Genomic DNA, 17,821 nt, shown 5'->3' with positions numbered 1-17,821 from the left:
TGGCCATCGCCATCCTCCGTAAAAGGTGTTCAAAGCATGTTAGGCTTTGCTAACTTTTACCGCAGGTTTATCCCCGAATTCTCTCGAATAGTCCAGCCCATCACCGCCTTGTTAAAGAAAAACAAACGTTTTGAATGGTCTACCGAGGCGGAACAAGCTTTCCAGAATTTAAAGACTAGATTTATCTCTGCACCGATCTTAAAACATCCTCGCCCAGAACTCCTCTACATCGTTGAAACTGATGCTTCGAGCCTTGCCATGGGGGCAGTTCTATCACAAAAGGACCCAGTAACCAATCAGTTGCATCCCGTGGCATTTTGGTCCCGCAAATTCTCGCCTCCTGAAATCAATTACACTATTACTGATAAGGAACTTCTAGCTGTCAAGTCCGCCTTTAAGGCTTGGCGGCATTATCTTCTGGGGGTCCGACACACCGTTACTGTGATTACAGATCACCGAAACCTGCAATATTTGAAAACCGCAAAAGCTCAATCCTCTAGGCAACTCCGTTGAGCACTATTCTTTGCCGAGTTTGACTTCATAATTACCTATCGACCTGGTACAAAAAACGGTAAAGCTGATGCCCTTTCTCGGATGGGAGTGGAAGAACATTTGATCAATCCTAAACCTGTACCTATCATTCCCGAACAAAGAATTCTAGGTGTAATCGCCACACAATCCATAGAGGAAGTTAAGGATAAAGCCAGGCTACTGGTAACTCCAGCAGACATACAGAATTGGCATCTGCAGGGAAAGGACTTTACGGTGAAGGACAACCTATTATATTTCCAAGAACGGTTATACCTGCCCAGCACAGATTTACAGAAAAAGGTAATCTCTTGTTATCACGATTCTTTAATGGAAGGACATCCCGGTATGACCAAGACCTCGGAAAAGATCAAGCGCTACTTCTGGTGGCCGTCTTGGAAAAAAGATATCAGAGACTTTATAATGTCCTGTGGAGTATGCGCCCAAAACAAGAGTCAAAAGGAAAAACCAGCCGGCCTCTTACGCCCTATTGACATCCCGCCTCGCCCTTGGCATACGCTTTCTATGGACTTCATCACCGATCTACCTCCATGCTCCGGATACAATACGATCCTAGTAATCGTGGACCTATTCTCCAAGATGGCGCATTTCATTCCACTCAAAGGCTTACCAACAGCAGCAACTCTGGCCCGAGAATTTCTCGAAAACATCGTCCGACTGCACGGTTTTCCTTCAGTTCTAATTTCGGATTGAGGTAGTCAATTTATTTCTCATTTTTGGCGAAGTTGCTGTCGGTCGGCTCAAATTGATGTGAGACTTTCGACCAGCCACCACCCTCAAACTGACGGACAAACCGAGAGGACCAATCAAACTCTGGAACAGTATTTGCGCTGCATGCTACAACAAACTGAAAAAACTTGGAAAGATATCCTTTGGATAGCCGAATATGCCTACAATAACTCTGTCCACTCGGGAACTGGGAAGACCCCGTTTTTTCTTTTATACGGTAGTCACCCTCGAACCTCGGAGTTGGATCCACTCCAAGATCATGGAACACCAGCAGTAGACCACCTGCATTCTACAATCACCCAAGCCTTTAAGGAAGCCGTTTCTCACCTTCAAAGGGCTAAAGAACAATACAAGAAAGGAGCAGACCAACATCGGAAGGAAGCCCCCCAATATCAAGTAGGAGATCAAGTCTGGTTATCCACCAAATATCTACCTCTAAAAGGACCACGCACATTCAACCCAAGATACCTTGGTCCCTATTCTATCACTACTATAGTAAATCCAGTAGCGGTCAAGTTGGACTTGCCCCCTCACATGAAGATACATCCGGTCTTCCACGTCTCTCTATTAAAACCCGTGCAACCTCAAACCCGACTAACTACATCTCCAAAACCTATTCTAGTTGATGGAGAACTCGAGTTTGAAGTCAAAAGCATCCTGGATTCCAAGATCTCCAAATCTAAACTATTTTACCTGATTGACTGGAAAGGCTACGGTCCCCAAGAAAGATCCTGGGAACCTGCAGAATATGTCCCCGCGCCTCGTCTAATCAAAAGATTTAATCGAACATTTCCTAACAAGCCCAAACCCCCGGAGAAGCCCGGTTTGGGAGGGGCCTTGAGGGGGGGGGGGTGCTGTCATGATCTCTGCTTCCAAAAGATCAGGACTTGCCCGACTCCCTTGGAAGCAGACCCATAACCCCGGTTCCGAGTGCCAGCCAGTCCCAATTGGGACCTTTTGGACCCTGTCCTGGCGCCAGTGGCACCAGGCTCATAAAGATGCCCAGTCCCAGCGCTGGAAGCGCCGGGCTCATAATGCTTGGGTGGACTTACCTGCAGCAGACCATGCTGCTTACTTACCTGCCAGTTGAACCCCTGATCCTCTTCTGTTTGGGACTACTTTTCCTGTTGGGTGGGGCAGGAGCCACTCCATAGGTTCAGAACACTGGAACTCTTCTGGAAAGCAGGAACTCTTTTCTTACCTAGGCGTGGCTGTGGAAGGAGACACCTAAGCACTACAGGAGGCTATTTAAACCACACCCGATGGATGAATCTTGCTTTGCGTTATTCTGCATTCTCTGCAGCAGAACGCTCATCGTGTCTTCTGCTTCTGATCCTGGGCCTAAGGAAACAAAGGCTTACCATCCTGGAATCCAGTCTTCAGCAGCACCTGTAAAGACAAAGAAAGAACAGGTTAGCACTACGGTCTTCAGTGGCATCGCATCTCTTATCTGGTCCATCGGCTGTCACCAACGCCTCGCGCTGCATTCCGGCATCTGAAAGACAAAGGCTTACCTACTCTTCGCATGTTCCGGAGGTCTTCGCACTGCATTCCGGCATCTGAAAGACAAAAGCTTACCAGCTCTTCGCACGCTCCGGAGGCCTTCGGCGCTGCATCCCGCATCTGAAAGACAAAAGAAGGTGCGTTTAAAGACATTGGGCAACTTTATTACTCACGTGCCATTACTCCTTCCCACGCCGAATCCAGTGGGTATTCCAGCACCCTTCAGCTTCTCTAAAGCTCCGAACTTGTACCTGCAAGATAAAAGGGACAGTTGGTGCGCATCGTGAAGCAGGCTACAAGCGCTTACCTACGTGCTTCCAGGCGCTTCTATTCCTCACACGGGTTCGATCCTCAACTCTCATCAGCCCGCCATCCGCCATAACTCTGCAAAACAAGAGATATCATTACAAAAGACTTTTAAGACATTTGAAGCGCCCAGAACTTACAGTTCGTGCAGTTAACGACGGACAGCAGTCCTCTGAGGTCAAGAGGCCTGCACCCTTATCCAGTGAAGGAACTGGTTACGGCACCCTGCCCCGAGGCAGATGGAGAGCTCGGCGTTCACTTACCTAAGGTGAGGGCGTTAACCTTTGGGGTTCTACAGGAGAAGAGAAAGGGAAGAGGAGAGAGGCACCCAATAACCCCAGTTCATTAATCCCATATTTTCTATCTGCAGACATCTTACTCTTCGAGTCAGACATACAGTGCACAGAGGTCCAGCCCAAAGAGCCAACCGTGTGTTACACATCACCTTTGAAGATACGGCATTCACCCAGTCAAGACCGGCGCCTCTGCGGGAATCAGGTGAGCGTTACAGTGGGGGTAGTGCTTTCATGTTGCAGTAGTCACTCGAATAACCGTTTAGTCGGCCCCGTTGCTGGGATGTTCAGTTCACCTAAAGCTGCCGCTGACAAGCAACCGCCATTTCCTTCCCACATCTGGCACTGCGGTCAGGGGAGGGTTGGGCAGGTTGAGTTGGGCCATGTGTGCACCTGCAGGGGGAAACAATCAAATCAAAAGGCTATTGACAACCCACTGCACTTGTTGCTGGAAGTAATTGTTCGCTGAGCGAAGGTGTTCCCATCCTAAAAACCGAAGGTTCAAAAGTCAACAGGTGTTATATGGTCCTTTGGAAACAATCAGTTTCAAAACGAGCACTGGCAATACCAATAGTTTTGGTGTTTAGTGTTGTTTGCATTATGCATTTATAGGCACCAGGGTGGAAAGAGAAGAGTGCAAAGTTTAAAAGGAGGATGTGATAAGGGGTGCAGGTGTGCAATAGAATGAGATGGGGAAGAGAGCAACAGAGGTCCGATAAGGAAGAGGAAATATGTGCGAGAAAGTGTGAGAGGAAGGATAAGTAAATGCCTCCACAAACAAAAAAAGCGTGTACAATATATAAGAGTAGGGATCGCAATATATCAATGCCTCTTCAGATTTTTTGGACTAAAATACCTATCAGCCCTAGCCAGCATTGTCAATGATGAGAGACCGTGGGAGTTGTGGTCCAAAACACCAAGCAAGTCACAGGTTGAATCCTGCTGTACTAAGGGGGTGAAGTCTACCTAATTGACAACAAGGTTGGTATGGCTTATAGAATATTAATACCAATGCTTACTGCTGGGTTGTTTTGAAAACAAGTGGAACTAGAAATGTATTTATTTTATTGTTCATTTATAACATGCTTAATACCAGCAAGTAGTTTCTAGGAGCGGGATCAAGATTCAAACCTGTGTTGCATTGCACCACGTTGCCTTGCTTCGAAGACAAACATGTTGCCCCTGAGCTATTCTTCCTCCAAGGAGCATCTCATCCCGGTGATCTGTCCCTAAATCTATATTGTGGGGGCCTCAACCCATACATGTCAACATGCTCCATTCCACACCAGTCCTGGTTTTAACTTGGCAATGTGGACTTGTAGTCCTGGGTTTATATTGGGGAAGGTCGGGACTACAAGTCTCAGAATGCAAAATTAAAAGTAGGACTGGAATCTCCCAGACGGTATGGATCATGTTGGCATGAATGCTGAAGCTGCCCTTACATTAATCAAGTTGCTTTTGTTGTAACTGTGTATTTCTGAAAATCACTTCCTAAAATGCAAGTGGAAAAGGTTTAAACTAGAAAAATCACTCTAGAGGTGATGCGAAGGATGGTGTAATAAAAGCCATTTGTTACAATCTACCAGATTACCTTTGATTAAAAGGAAACAACCTGAATAGACTACGAAGATCCTCCGCATCCCACATGGAAAATGAAAAAGATGGGAGGGCATGCCTTCTCAGTCAAGGCATCCCAGCTGTGGAATAGTCAGCATCCCAGTTCTCCTTAGTGCCATGAATGAGATTGCCTCTAGTCTGACCCTGTAGGCCGGTGAGTTTGGAGTGCTGCTATTTATCCTTTAGGCGAGTTTGCCTCTGTTGGTAACACCATGAACACACATCTCCAGTTAGCCGGTGCCATATTCCATTGGTGCTACTCCCTGTAGGCTTGAGCCTGACAAAAATGTCCGTTATGTGGAGGAATGGGGGCGGAAAGAACAAGGTGTGTGCTGTCAAGAGTGACGAAAAGCATTCCCACCCTGCTCCCTCTTACCATCCAGGAAACACCTGTGAATGTCCGGGAAGCCTGGAAACGGAATGCGAAGCCTCCTTGTGATCTGGGGCAAACAGTATATATTATCGGCTTGTGAATGTAGTATGAACGTTAACACTTGACATATTAAACACCACTAATTGACATTTTGTAATACAGAAGCTCGGACTGTCTTACCTTAAAATCAACCAAATTGCATTGTCCATCACTCATTTTGTAAACCTAGTCTCTTTTTAAGGCGTGCGACATCCAGGCTCTGCTTTTTAGTACACACAACTTTGCACTGTGGTATTTGCCATTTTACGTCTTCTTTTACACACGCAGAACTGGACACTTCCAGTGTGCAGCAGGATAAACGTTCAGTTACTCCAATTGAACTCTCAATATGCACAATTTTCCTCAGCGTTTAAGCAAACTATTATGGCCAGTGAAAATGGCTGCCCCACCTCACGCAACACTACTCACAGGCAACCCTAGGAACAGTTGCAGCCGGCGAGCAGCCGGCCGGCTTCAACTGTCCCCGCCCATCTCATGTGCTTATTTGCCCTGCCCCTAAGAAGGGGTAAGAGCAGACATGGGAAGGCTGCAGCGTAGACGCAAGGCATGATACTGCAGTGTGTTTTATAAACAAAATGCATAACATTATCTACTCAAAGTCCCATTCCCTGTCCTACGGGGCTGCTGGTTCCACTTTGGTTTTCTTGGCGCTATTCTGAGCCCATGGAGCTATATGGACTAAGACGCAGTTTATACCAAACTCCAGTCATGTTTCCAGAATGACTCACAAAGATACAAAAAAAAGACAAATACATTATATGTAAAGTGGTGTCATTCATATTCATTTTAGATATCCTCAAGACGTGCAGTAGCATATTTAGTTCTTTGGGTTGAGGATCGCGATCCTCTTACTAATAAATGATTAATGGAGGCTTTCACCGTTATGCACTCGCTCTTACGTGGAGATATCCTGTATGCAGAAAACAAGAAATAAAAATGCCACCCTCTCTCCAAGTATAGAGCCCAGGGCTGGCAACCACTGGTTTTAACGAGGGCAGTGCCATGCCGTGCTCTTTTCTGATGCACCCTGTGTGATGAGGTTACTAGGACGCAGAGCCAGGGAGGCTGCTGGCTTCCTACCACCCACTAATGTTTTCAGGGTTTCCCTGGCAACATACTAATGAAGTGCGTCGCACAGGGATGCTTCTATCAGTAGCCACAAAGAAAACGACGAGACAATGCAGCGAAGAACCATCCCCGCTGCAGGGGTCAGGATGCACGCCTGTTCACCATGGTCGGGAGGCAGCTGCTGAATAGAGGCCCCCAGGCAGGCAACTCCTGCCGCTACAGCTTTGCACACAGCGTGCAGCTGCTGGTTGAGGCTCCAGTTCAGTGTGGCTCCTGCCGACTAGCAGCATGGGGGTCGGCGAGGAGAAAGAGCGTGCCCTTCTCTGTCTTGCAAACAGATCACTTTGCACCTCAAGTCACAGACGCGTGAAAGTACCCCTGATTGGGTCAAAAGACATTAAACAAGCCACTACTGGATTACATTCTTGTAGTACAACATAAATGTACACTTAGTGCATTGCATTGTATAAACACTGCTTCTTGGAACCCTTCTTTACTGTAGCAATGGTGTTGGCGATATGTTGGCCTATTTAGACTGTTAGACTGTGGTGCTCCAAAGTGTACAAGTCCTAGTGCCCCTGTACCTCAACCCACTGATGGTAAAACGATACCTACAATTCGGTGGGGGCTAACTGGTGATGGGAGGGACCATTTCAAAACTGGGCATGGAAAAAACAAGGCTCTACCTCTCCATTGTAACCCCACCCCAGAGTAGTCTGGCATGGAACCTGAGTATCCCCCTTCCCCCACCCGTCCCTCTCCTACCAACCATCACCCTCTCTACTTGCCAGAATCAGCTCCTCCGCCCAGCCTTACACAAGCGCACACACATAATTACACATTCACTCATGCATTTAAACATACCTTTGACCATACCCTTGCTCGTGTACATGCCCACCCAGCCCCCCATACATCATACACTTATTCATACATACACACTCCTTGCACACATACATACGTAATGAGCTAACATGTAACACCCTTTAACACTGCTAGTTTCAGACAAGGCTTCCCTCGCCTCGCTGCCATACAGAAGCAAGTAAAAAAAAAGACAAGGTTGTTATATCCCCCTCAAGTCAAAAAATGAAGATATTCCTGGAATCATTCTGGAGTTATTGATGGCTAATTCAAACCATCCTGAAGTATGTGTATAGACCGAAATATTTAAATTAGATGACTTGTGTTTTCACAGAAACTACTCTAGGATGTGTTCTGATTACTTCCAGTGATGATCTTGCATTACTCCAGGATGACCGCATGAAAACTTCACAATGGCTGGGCATTACTCCAGGATGACCCCCCCCCCACCCCATGACACCTTCACAATGGGTGGGGGGATTACTACAGGATGGTTCCATGACAACTTTAGGATGGGTTTGGAATTGTGAACGATTATTGCAGACAACTTCAGGAGGAGTTATTTCATGATGCTTTCAAAAGATCTAGGAAAATGATTTAGATTACCAGCAGGATGTATCCCTTGTGTGTAAGACTAGTGGCATTATTATGGGGTGAGTCTGGTTAGACCTATGGATAGTGTACTGGAAAACCTCAAGGGAATTTGTAGCCATCACTTTCCACCTTTGTCTTCTCTGCTAGGGCACTCAAATGTAGTTAACTAAGTTCGCAAATTTAGCATACAAATCCACCCCCCCAATGTCACAAACCAACCTGTAAACTCCCTCATTTCAGTTCTCACCTCTAGCTAACATGGCATCACACCCAATAAACTCCTACAATCACAAATCACTGCACTAAAATACACACTTTCAGTGACCTAAGGTCTACGTGCATTGACAGACTGTCGAGAGTCACTTCACCCAATATCACTATTAGGAGCTAACAATTAGTTCACCATTCACCACATCCAAGAAAACACTCCCTGACCCCAACAGAAATCAGACCATACCCAAAAACACAAAAATTCACCAGATCAACTATATAGTTCTACACACAAGGCACTTGCATCTTCAGTTTCACACGGCAGCATGTGATCTACTACTCTGTTGTCGATTAGTAGCAGGTTTGTTTGTTTTATTTGCTTATATAGCGCGCTGAACCCTGAGGTAGCTAGGCGCTTATTCTTGTAGAGAGGTTACATACATGTACAGTTACAGAAAATACAGACATTTACAGGCATCTTTAGTGGCGACTTAGCAACCAAACTCAGTCGTGGGGATGTTCCAATACCATTGTTTTAAAAGACCATAATCTGAATGATTAAAAGCAGGTGTGTGGGAACGTGTAGGTGTCACTTCACTGTCTAAGCACGCATGGCCGTCATGCTGTAACAAGGACACACTGTTGAGAAGATGCAGTGATAGTGTTGAGCTTGTCAAATTATATCTGTCTGACAAAACATTTGTAGCAGACAATTGACTGTTACTTGATAGTCCAATATCTTGTAGTTGCACATCTTTGGGAACTGCAACATTACACGCAGACATCTGCCGATTTACTCCTGTGTCTTTCAATTGTCCAGGTGAAGTAACATAGGTGGGTTCTGAGACAGAAATGTAGGAGGAATGAAGAACACTAGCCCTCCCTGCCAAAAGACTAAGTTTTCCAGCTTGTGCGACCATAACTGTGAACAGTCATTACTATCCGTCCCCATGGTTTCATTTTGGCGCTCCTTGTCATTTTCCCTCCCTCCCCATGCAGCTACCCACATACTCTGACCGGCACTACAGTCCCAGACGGTGTTCAAAACATAGCGCTTTGAGATCATACAATGGTAAAAGGCACTGTACAAATGCCCAATAACATAAAAGAAATCATGTAGACCATCTATACTTTAGAGAATTACTCTAGAGGAAAGAGATGCTGTAAATGAGTGGTGGGCATTGTGCAGCACTCACCTGTATGTGTGAAAAAAGGGAATGCCTCCCCCAAAGATCAAATAGATGGACTAGAAAAGACATTTATTAACTGCTTACTGGAAAAGCACTACTGCTTCGAAATTCTTTTCTTCGCATATTTCTCTTCTACTTTCACCAGGACCCTCTTTCAGCCGCTTACAATTAACTCCAACAGGAATTGCCAAAGGCTCAAATGCCCCATCCTTTGAAATGCAGAGAATTGTCAGAATCAAAGCAAAGCAGCCATGATTTGAATTATTGCCTAAAAGAAGAAGAAAAAAATAAGTAAAGTTAGTATGCTCCAAGAATTTGAGAAACTTGTCTGTACCCAAATCCATTCATTTATAGCGGGCTTGCTATGGATTCTCCTGCCTGATGTGTCCCTATTTGTGAGTGAAGTATGCTTGGTAACTTCATCCAAGACTTTCACCCATTGTGGCTTCAACTAGTTGCATCTGCTCGCTAATTGTTCTGGGGAGGCAATACGTTCATAATTGAAGAGCTCTTGCACCTTAAATGGTGCAGAGTCATTGTGTGTGTGTGTCCTTTAAAAAGACAGCACTTGTTTCAGTTTCTTAAATGTAAATATCAACCAAAGTGAGTCCCAGCTTGCGAACAGCAACATGGACAGGAAATTATAGGCACCGGAAATAGGACGGTATGCAGAGACAGATCCCATGACCAAAATGATGTTTACTGGGGGAAACAAAAAGTAAATATTACTTCTTAGCCGGCAGGCCTTTGCCAATATGAGCCAGGCACTATCCTCCTGAAGGGTGAGAACCCTCCCCCACCAGCACCCTCCCCATAAGCATCACTACTGTGCCCTAAATGATGCACTAGTGTAGCGCTCATGAGCAGTGGAAAAATCCTGCAAAAGTAAATCAAGCCATGGGTAAATTTTGCAGAGGCATGGTTTCTCGCACATGTGCCACAGCCTGATACACGTAGATAGCTTAATACTTAGAGGGTCGGGTGCACCTGAAGAAGGCATGGATCTATTCTTGTGGAACATTGTGGGGGCATTGCAGCAGCAACAGCATTAAAGCCAGAGAGGGGCAGCCAGTAGGGGCATTTATCCCGTACTTGGCGACTGTTTGATAGTGATCAGACTGATCAGTGGCACAGATTAAAAAAATATAGGGGTTAACTGCAATGAATCCCTGGTCGTTCAGGTAAAGATAGAGAAAATATGATACAGTATGGACCAATAGATTTAGGATGACAAAAATGACCTTGTTTTCTTATTTGTTCTCACAAACAATATTTATTCCAAAAATGTATTATATTTATTCTATGTTTCCTCTAGATACATACATAGATTCTATACAAAAATTACTCAAAAAGAATTTCCTGGCTCCAAAACATTTCTCCCATTACACATTCATACTCACACTCGCATATATGAAACGATCTTAAATTTATCACAGGGTGACACGTCATACATCACCACCTCAAACACAATCAGTTCATCAAATATTTCGACCCTTTCTTCAATACAAGTGTCAATATTTGTCTATTCACATTATAAGACAGTGTACTAGGACGATGCTTGTTTCAGTTGTCTACATTGGGCACTAACACGTTTGCCCCTTGGTTGCTTCAACCTTTATCAGGACGCAAAGCGAAACACTCATTTTGTCTAGCTTTAAAAATACTGGGGTGAGCCACACCATCTAAAAAACAAATAATAAAAACTATTTTTCTCCTCTTGTAATTCACATAATTCTATTCACTATTATTGTGTCCGAATAACTCTCCTAATAGTTATACTCATCACACTCACCTCTTAATTTCGTATTAGAGGGCGTGCAAATGTCTTGGAATGAACCCTAAACAGGCTCTAGTTTTTAGCTATATTCTTGTATCTGGGCCTGCAAAATCCAAGAAACCCAGGCATCATTTACCCATTGGTCCCACATTCAAACATTTCAACCCCGACCACGAAAATTATTATTACTTATAGGTGCATAGGTAATATATTTAAACTCAGTTTGATCGTGGGTAGCGCAGTCCCAAATCCTAACTGTACGTCTTCTATGGGCTGGTAGAATTGTTCTCAAACTAGGGCGCATTAGTACAATTCACATCTCCTACAAGAAGGAGACTCTTTTTTAATTCATATACAATTATTCTGGTGTTTTTATCTCACATCCATCTAGGTATATGTAGTAAGTGTATTCATAAACTTACCACTTTTGTGGGAGACATCTCCACATATTTCTCAGATTTCTTTATTTTGTGGTAATTCAATATCGTTCTTGCCGCCGTTATTCCTCATCTCTAATTTATACTCTGTGTTTTGCACATCAGTTGTGCCTGTAGGCTGCGAAGCAAAGCAGCTCCCATCAATGTTATGTTTCCTTTCTAGTTTGCCCCTCCCTGTTGTACGATGTATACTAGATGTGGCTCAGCCTCCACTGGACATTATATAGCAGGATGCCCCTCACTTTATTAAGCTATCCATTGATTCCAAACTTATCTGAATAGTCATATTTCAGTTCCGAAAAACATGAATACGCTCATATAACAATGTTTATGTTGTTGACTGCTCGCTTTACACTCTCACATACGTAATTCAGGGGAATTTCTCATTTACAGCCTTTGTAGTCTGCACTGCCCTATTATATATGGGCCAATTGTCTTATTCTTGTTATAACAATAATTTGTCTCTCCTTACCTTACTTGTTTACTCGCTGTTCACTGCGTTCTCCAAATACACATCCGGGCGCATCCGTCTTCGCCCTTCTCGTTAGCCTCCTCCCTATCCAAGTTCAATGAACATAGAAAGGGGACAGGAAATGCTTTGTCTTTATTTTTTATTTCATTTTATTTTTTTTCACTGCTACGAACCGGTTATTTAAGTACATATTTCATGGGTGTATTCCTTGTAGAACCCCCGTATTAATGCACAAGGAGATCACTCTGTGGAATCAGGTCATCCTACCTGGCAATTGGTTGTCATGGTAACCTAGCTGTGCACGCCAAAATTGTCTCAGTTTGCGAAAATGTCGAAACATATGCCCTACTCTTGCAGCCGCAACCTTCTTTAAAGGTATCCAATGTATTTATAAAACTCAGACCACACAGACATTTTGGATTTTGCAGGCCCAGATACAAGACTATAGCTAAACACGAGAGCCTGTTTAGGATTCATTCCACAACATATGCACGCCCTCTAATACGAAATTAGGAGGGGAGTGTGATGAGTATAACTACTAGAAGAGTTATTTGGACACAATAATAGTGAATAGAATGATGTGGATTACAAGAAGAGAAATGACAAGAGTTTTTATTATGTGTTTTTTAGATGGTGTGGCTCACCCCAGCATTTTTGAAGCAAGACGCAAGTTTTTTGCTTTGCGTCCTGATGAAGGTTGAAGCAACAAAGGGGCAAGAGTGTTAGTGCCCAATGTAGACAACCAAAACACATGTCAACCTAGGACACTGTCTTGTAATGTGAATAGACAGATATTGACACCTGTATTGAAGAAAGGGTTGAAATATTTGATGAACTGTTTGTGTTTGAGGTGATCAAGTGTCACCCTGTGGGTGATATATGAAGTGTCACCCTGTGATAAATTTAATATAGGTTTCATACATGCGAGTGTGAATGTGTAATGGGAGAAATGTTTTGGAGCCAGGAAATTCTTTGAGTAATATTTGTATAGAGTCAATGTATGTATCTATGTATCTAGTGGAAACGCAGAATAAATATATTGTATTTTTGTACTAAATAATTGTTTGTGAGAACAAATAAGAGAATGAGGGAACTTTTGTCACCCTAAATCTACTGGTCCATACGGCATCATATTTTCTGATCAGTAGACCAGTCATTGTGTGGAACTAGAAAAGGGAAGAAACTGCGCCCCCACGAAAAGGGGTCCTCTGTATGCTGAACAGCTAGGGTGCTGAAGGCAAGTCCCTATATATGCACACTCCAAAGCAAATACAACCTGCTAGGGAAATAAGCCAAGAGATAGCTTTGCAAGTATAACAAGGTTTACTTGTATAAAATACAAATGCCAGCAAAGAACTCTGCTGCTCAAGAGCGCTCTGGTCTTACGTAATCAAACATGGGGTTATAAATACAAAAAGCGTCATTCGTATACAGGACATGTTGGTGCTCTTGATGGAGGCACCCTACACATTAGCCTGCTCCATAGGGGATGCCAGGCAGTAATTGGCTGGTTCCTCTCCGTCAATCTGGCTACACATGGTTCAGCTGGGCTCATCCTCGCGGTGAAGGTCAGGGCATGCCTAAACCACAATGTTCCCTATCTAAACTAAACAACTAAGACGGACTATTCATTCATTATGGCAGGTACCTGGGTGGCATAGGTAAGGGTTGCGAGGGAGAGGGGAGGATAAAAAACAGTCATGCTGACCCATACATTTAGGGCTCGATTGATACCGTAGTCCCCACAGCTAATGTCTCCCCTCTGGGAATAGATCTTGGATATACCCTTCCCGGTAACTCATGTTACTGGAGATGTGTGTTACTGCGAGGGAAAAATACAGTCATGTGGGCTTTAGACCTTTGGTGGGAACTTTATGGAGGATAGGCCGTGGGGGTCGGGTGCTTATCAGAGAGCCGAGGGGAGTGGGGGTCGGATTAGTGATCTGCGGCCAGCACTGGTCAGGGTGGGTGGTTTTGGGATTAAGAGGCTGGAGGGCAGTTTAGTGGAGATGAATAGACATGCCGTGGCCTGGTACTGTTTCAGGCTCTGTCTCGGGCACAATCCTGAAGGCGAAAATAAATGTTCGCAACACTGAAGGGGCGAGAGGGAAGTGGACTTCCGTGGGACCAAGGTTCAAGCGGAGCCAGCATACTATGTAGGAATGGGGCTCGATGAACGGAGAACATGAGTAGCGTGAGCCTGCAGCTTGTCTCATTTGAGCCTAATACAAAATAAAGGAGCGGGTTGTGGGCATTCCTGGTGCTAAGCACCTACTTCTATGCGCTAGGAGTCCCTTATGCGATAGCTATTGATGCAGACTACTCCCCCCTTGTAGGCTATATTGCCTCATATGGGTTACACTTTACTTGGAAGCGCCTAGAGGGGTGGGATGGACTAATTTCCATCCAAACATTCCCCCTTTCGTTACTTCTACAGTAACGTATCCCCCCCTTATGTCCTTTCATTTGCCAGTCTTTCTGCTTCACCCTACGCAAGTGTCCCCTTTATGGGCATCCCTGCACTACAAACATGTTTTAGGCTCGCTCCACTCTGTTTTTTTCTTTTAATTTTTTTTTTATTTATAGTTACAAAGTAACTTTTACAAAAAGAAGGAAATGGTCTTTGGTTTCTGATCATATCCCTACAAACATAAAACTAGTAAAACGTTTCATTACATTTTGATTGACACGTACAGAAAACAGTACTAACAAATGATTTCCAACATAATTACTTAATAACGCTATAAAGACGTATTTAAAATCCTAAAAAGATGCAGTTCATCATGATAATAAAATCATTATCGAAAATATAAAAGATACTTAGGTTCCTATGGGTAATGGTATTTCTCTTTACTCAACAAAACTCGTTGGTTCAGATTTTCCCCAAAACCAGAATTCCCACAGGGCTAATGCAGGACTATTTTCTAGTTGTGATTACAACAGATTTCGTGAAGTTCTCACATCGCAACACAATTTCAAAAACCTTACGACCGCAATCTGTAGGCTTACCCTTACCCCATGTAGCATATCACACCACAGGAGTTCCAAGTCGACTCGCTCCGTATTGGGCACAAATTTGCTAAAGTACATGATACGCTCTTCTCTAAGCCCATCACATATCGTCAGCCAGTGACACAATGATTCCACATTTCCTTTTTTTTTTACAGAACTTACAACCAGAATATCCCTTGGGATTGCAGTTCCTGATGTCCAAAATTTCCCCTGTTTCTAACACATTAAATCTGAACCTCATGAAGGTCTGCCTCCAATCTCTGTTAGGGAATTTAAGTAGATAAGGAGCTGGTTCGCCCATCTTTTTATGAGTGTTTACGATTTGATAATAGAGTTTGGACTTCTGTATCTCATCCACAGTATGGTCCCAGATTGCATGTAATAATAATAGTTTTACTTTCACAGGATTATTGATTAAGAGGTCTCTTGAGACTCCCAAGTTATCAAGTACGATGTTAGCTTCCTCCATCAAATCCCTCAGATAATTTGAGATGGGAGTACCTTTCTTAATGTTCATTCCCAAAATGTTACAAAGTGTACCTTCATGGCTCGTCGTCAATTTACGGTATAGGCATAGTCTTCTCCATTCAAGCACACTCTTCAAAGAGTGAAGACCTAGCTCATACCTAATTGCCCCTATAGGGATACATTTAGGAAGACATCTTACCATGGACCTAATTATCTTGGATTCATATTTCACAACCTCATATCTACACCAAGACGGTATCAGCTCCAGTCCATAGCCGAACTGTGCTACAATTTTGTTGTTATAAAGCCGGATAATGGGTAAGAGGGAAAACTTGCCGTGTTTCATATCAATTTTGCGGAGTTGCACAATCATGTTTCTGGTTTTAACCTCCATGTAATCCCTTAAATTTACTTTTTTTTTTGTTTCCAAATATAGGATACCCAAGGTATTTGAGAGAGGAGCACCTTAACAGTTTTTCGTGGTTTAAAAACCACGAAAAATGTTTAGGATTTTTCTTGTTAGAGAGACACATTATTACGTCTTGTTGAGATTGATTGTGAGGGCGTTTTGGTGCGTATATTTATAAAAGGCTGATAGGAGTCGCTGGAGGCCAATCGGGGTATGGTCATATAAGGTGACATCATCGGCGTATGCCGTCCACATTAGCTTATAGCCTTCAATTTTGGGTGAGAAAACATTACGATTTACGAAGTTGTTACCCAGATCCGAAAAATATGAATTGAATAGGGTAGGGGCATATATGCACCCTTGCCTAAGGCCATTTGTGACCTGAATCTCCTGGGTTAGGGTTCCCTCAGCACTGAGTCGTACTTTCAATTTACTATTCTCGTGCATGTAATAGAGGATAGCCAACAACGAAGGGGGCATTCCTAAACGGTCCAATTTGGCCCACAGGATTGACCTGTCTACCAGGTCAAATGCCGCAGTCAAGTCAATCGATGCAACATAGATGGGAGAATTGGCAGGAGTCCATGCAGTATTTTGTAAGATGTTAAATATTAGGCCCCCTGCATCGGTTCCTACGTTTTTCCTGAAACCAAATTGGAAGGGTGATAGAATTTTTAATTTATCAATCCAAGTCTGGATATGTTCAAGGACAATTCCTGCAAAAATCTTTGAATCGACATCTAAAAGGGCTATGGGCCTATAACTAGCTGGAGCAGTCCTGTCCCCTTTTTTGTAAATGGGAACAATATAGGACATTTTCCAACTGGTTGGAAGGGTCCTCGTAAGTATAATATCTTTAAATAAAAGAAATAGCATTTTGGCCCATAGTGTAGGTTTTTCCTTCATAACGTTATTACTAAGTCTATTAGGCCCCGGTGCCCTGGAAGATGAGCATCTAATAATTCGATTTTCCACATCTTTAACCCCAAATGTGATGTTCCATGGGGTGTTTACAATATATGTAGGAGGATTCCAACTCCCAATTGGAGTGGAATATAGTACTCCGAAATGTCCTTTCCATTTCTCTGCACTTACGCAAGTAGTTAGAGCTTTGTTCTGTGTGTATCCAGGCTTATTGATTAATGTCCAGAACCTGCGAGAGTTCACTTCCTTAAGTGAAGTCAACATATCCATAGCGTCCTCCTGGTATAATTGGGCACGCAAACATCTAGCTTTTGTTTTCCAGTTATTTTTTACACGGTTAAGATCCCTCCCGTCTATCTTTGCTAAGCCATATTTATGTCGGCTTAGTAAACTGCGTATTTCGCGATTTCGATTTTTTTTTAAACGCTGCATTTCTTCCGAGAAAACATGCTTGTGAGGCTCTTGTCGTCTCGCAGCTGTTTTATTGTTTTTTTTCCCGATTTTTAATTGGATTGCAGAGGAGACATACCCCGCAAAGGAGTTCTGGGCATAAAACAGTTTTTTGTGACAAAATACGGAACTGTCAAAATCCTCCTGGAAATATCTATTTATTTTGGTTATATTGGATTCATGCCATACAACTCTATTTTGTTGAGCGTTAAGGAGTACCAGTACATCATAAGTGGGGTCCTCACCCACGCTTTCCAACATCGCAATTGAGACAGTTAACATCTTGTGATCACGTTCCGTAGAGTCAATCAGGGAGAATCTATCAATGAGTGCAAATGTTTTTGTACAGACGAAAATATAGTCTATAGTCGATTTCACTTCTCACTTGACCATGTTGAAGTCTCTCGTAATCCCTCCATTAAGTCATTTGCACATCTCATCCCCCAGCATCCAAGAAACTGAGCCCATAGGATTCCTTGAGCAGATTTCCTTGAGACCCCCCTTTATTTTTGCACAGGTTCC

At 43.5% G+C, this 17,821-nt stretch overlaps 1 protein-coding gene and 1 long non-coding RNA gene across 4 annotated transcripts in view; one reads left to right on the top strand and one right to left on the bottom strand.

Moving 5' to 3' along the window:
- The window catches only part of USP30 (ubiquitin specific peptidase 30), a 1,160,327-nt gene that overhangs the window by 210,616 nt on the left and 931,890 nt on the right, over positions 1–17,821 (top strand). The window lies entirely within an intron of this gene.
- Positions 8,505–17,821, bottom strand: part of LOC138492361 (uncharacterized) — a 49,089-nt gene continuing 39,772 nt past the window's right edge. For both annotated transcript variants that reach the window (XR_011276190.1, XR_011276189.1), the window contains one exon: positions 8,505–9,618. This is a non-coding gene — a long non-coding RNA (uncharacterized lncRNA). The remainder of the gene's footprint in view (positions 9,619–17,821) is intronic.

This window comes from Ambystoma mexicanum, chromosome 10 (genome assembly GCF_040938575.1).
Source record: "Ambystoma mexicanum isolate Mex_15411 chromosome 10, UKY_AmexF1_1, whole genome shotgun sequence".
In the NCBI taxonomy this organism is placed as follows: Eukaryota; Metazoa; Chordata; class Amphibia; order Caudata; family Ambystomatidae; genus Ambystoma; species Ambystoma mexicanum.
The sequence above is the reverse complement of the archived record's forward strand: the minus strand, read 5'-3'. Positions and strand labels throughout refer to the sequence as shown.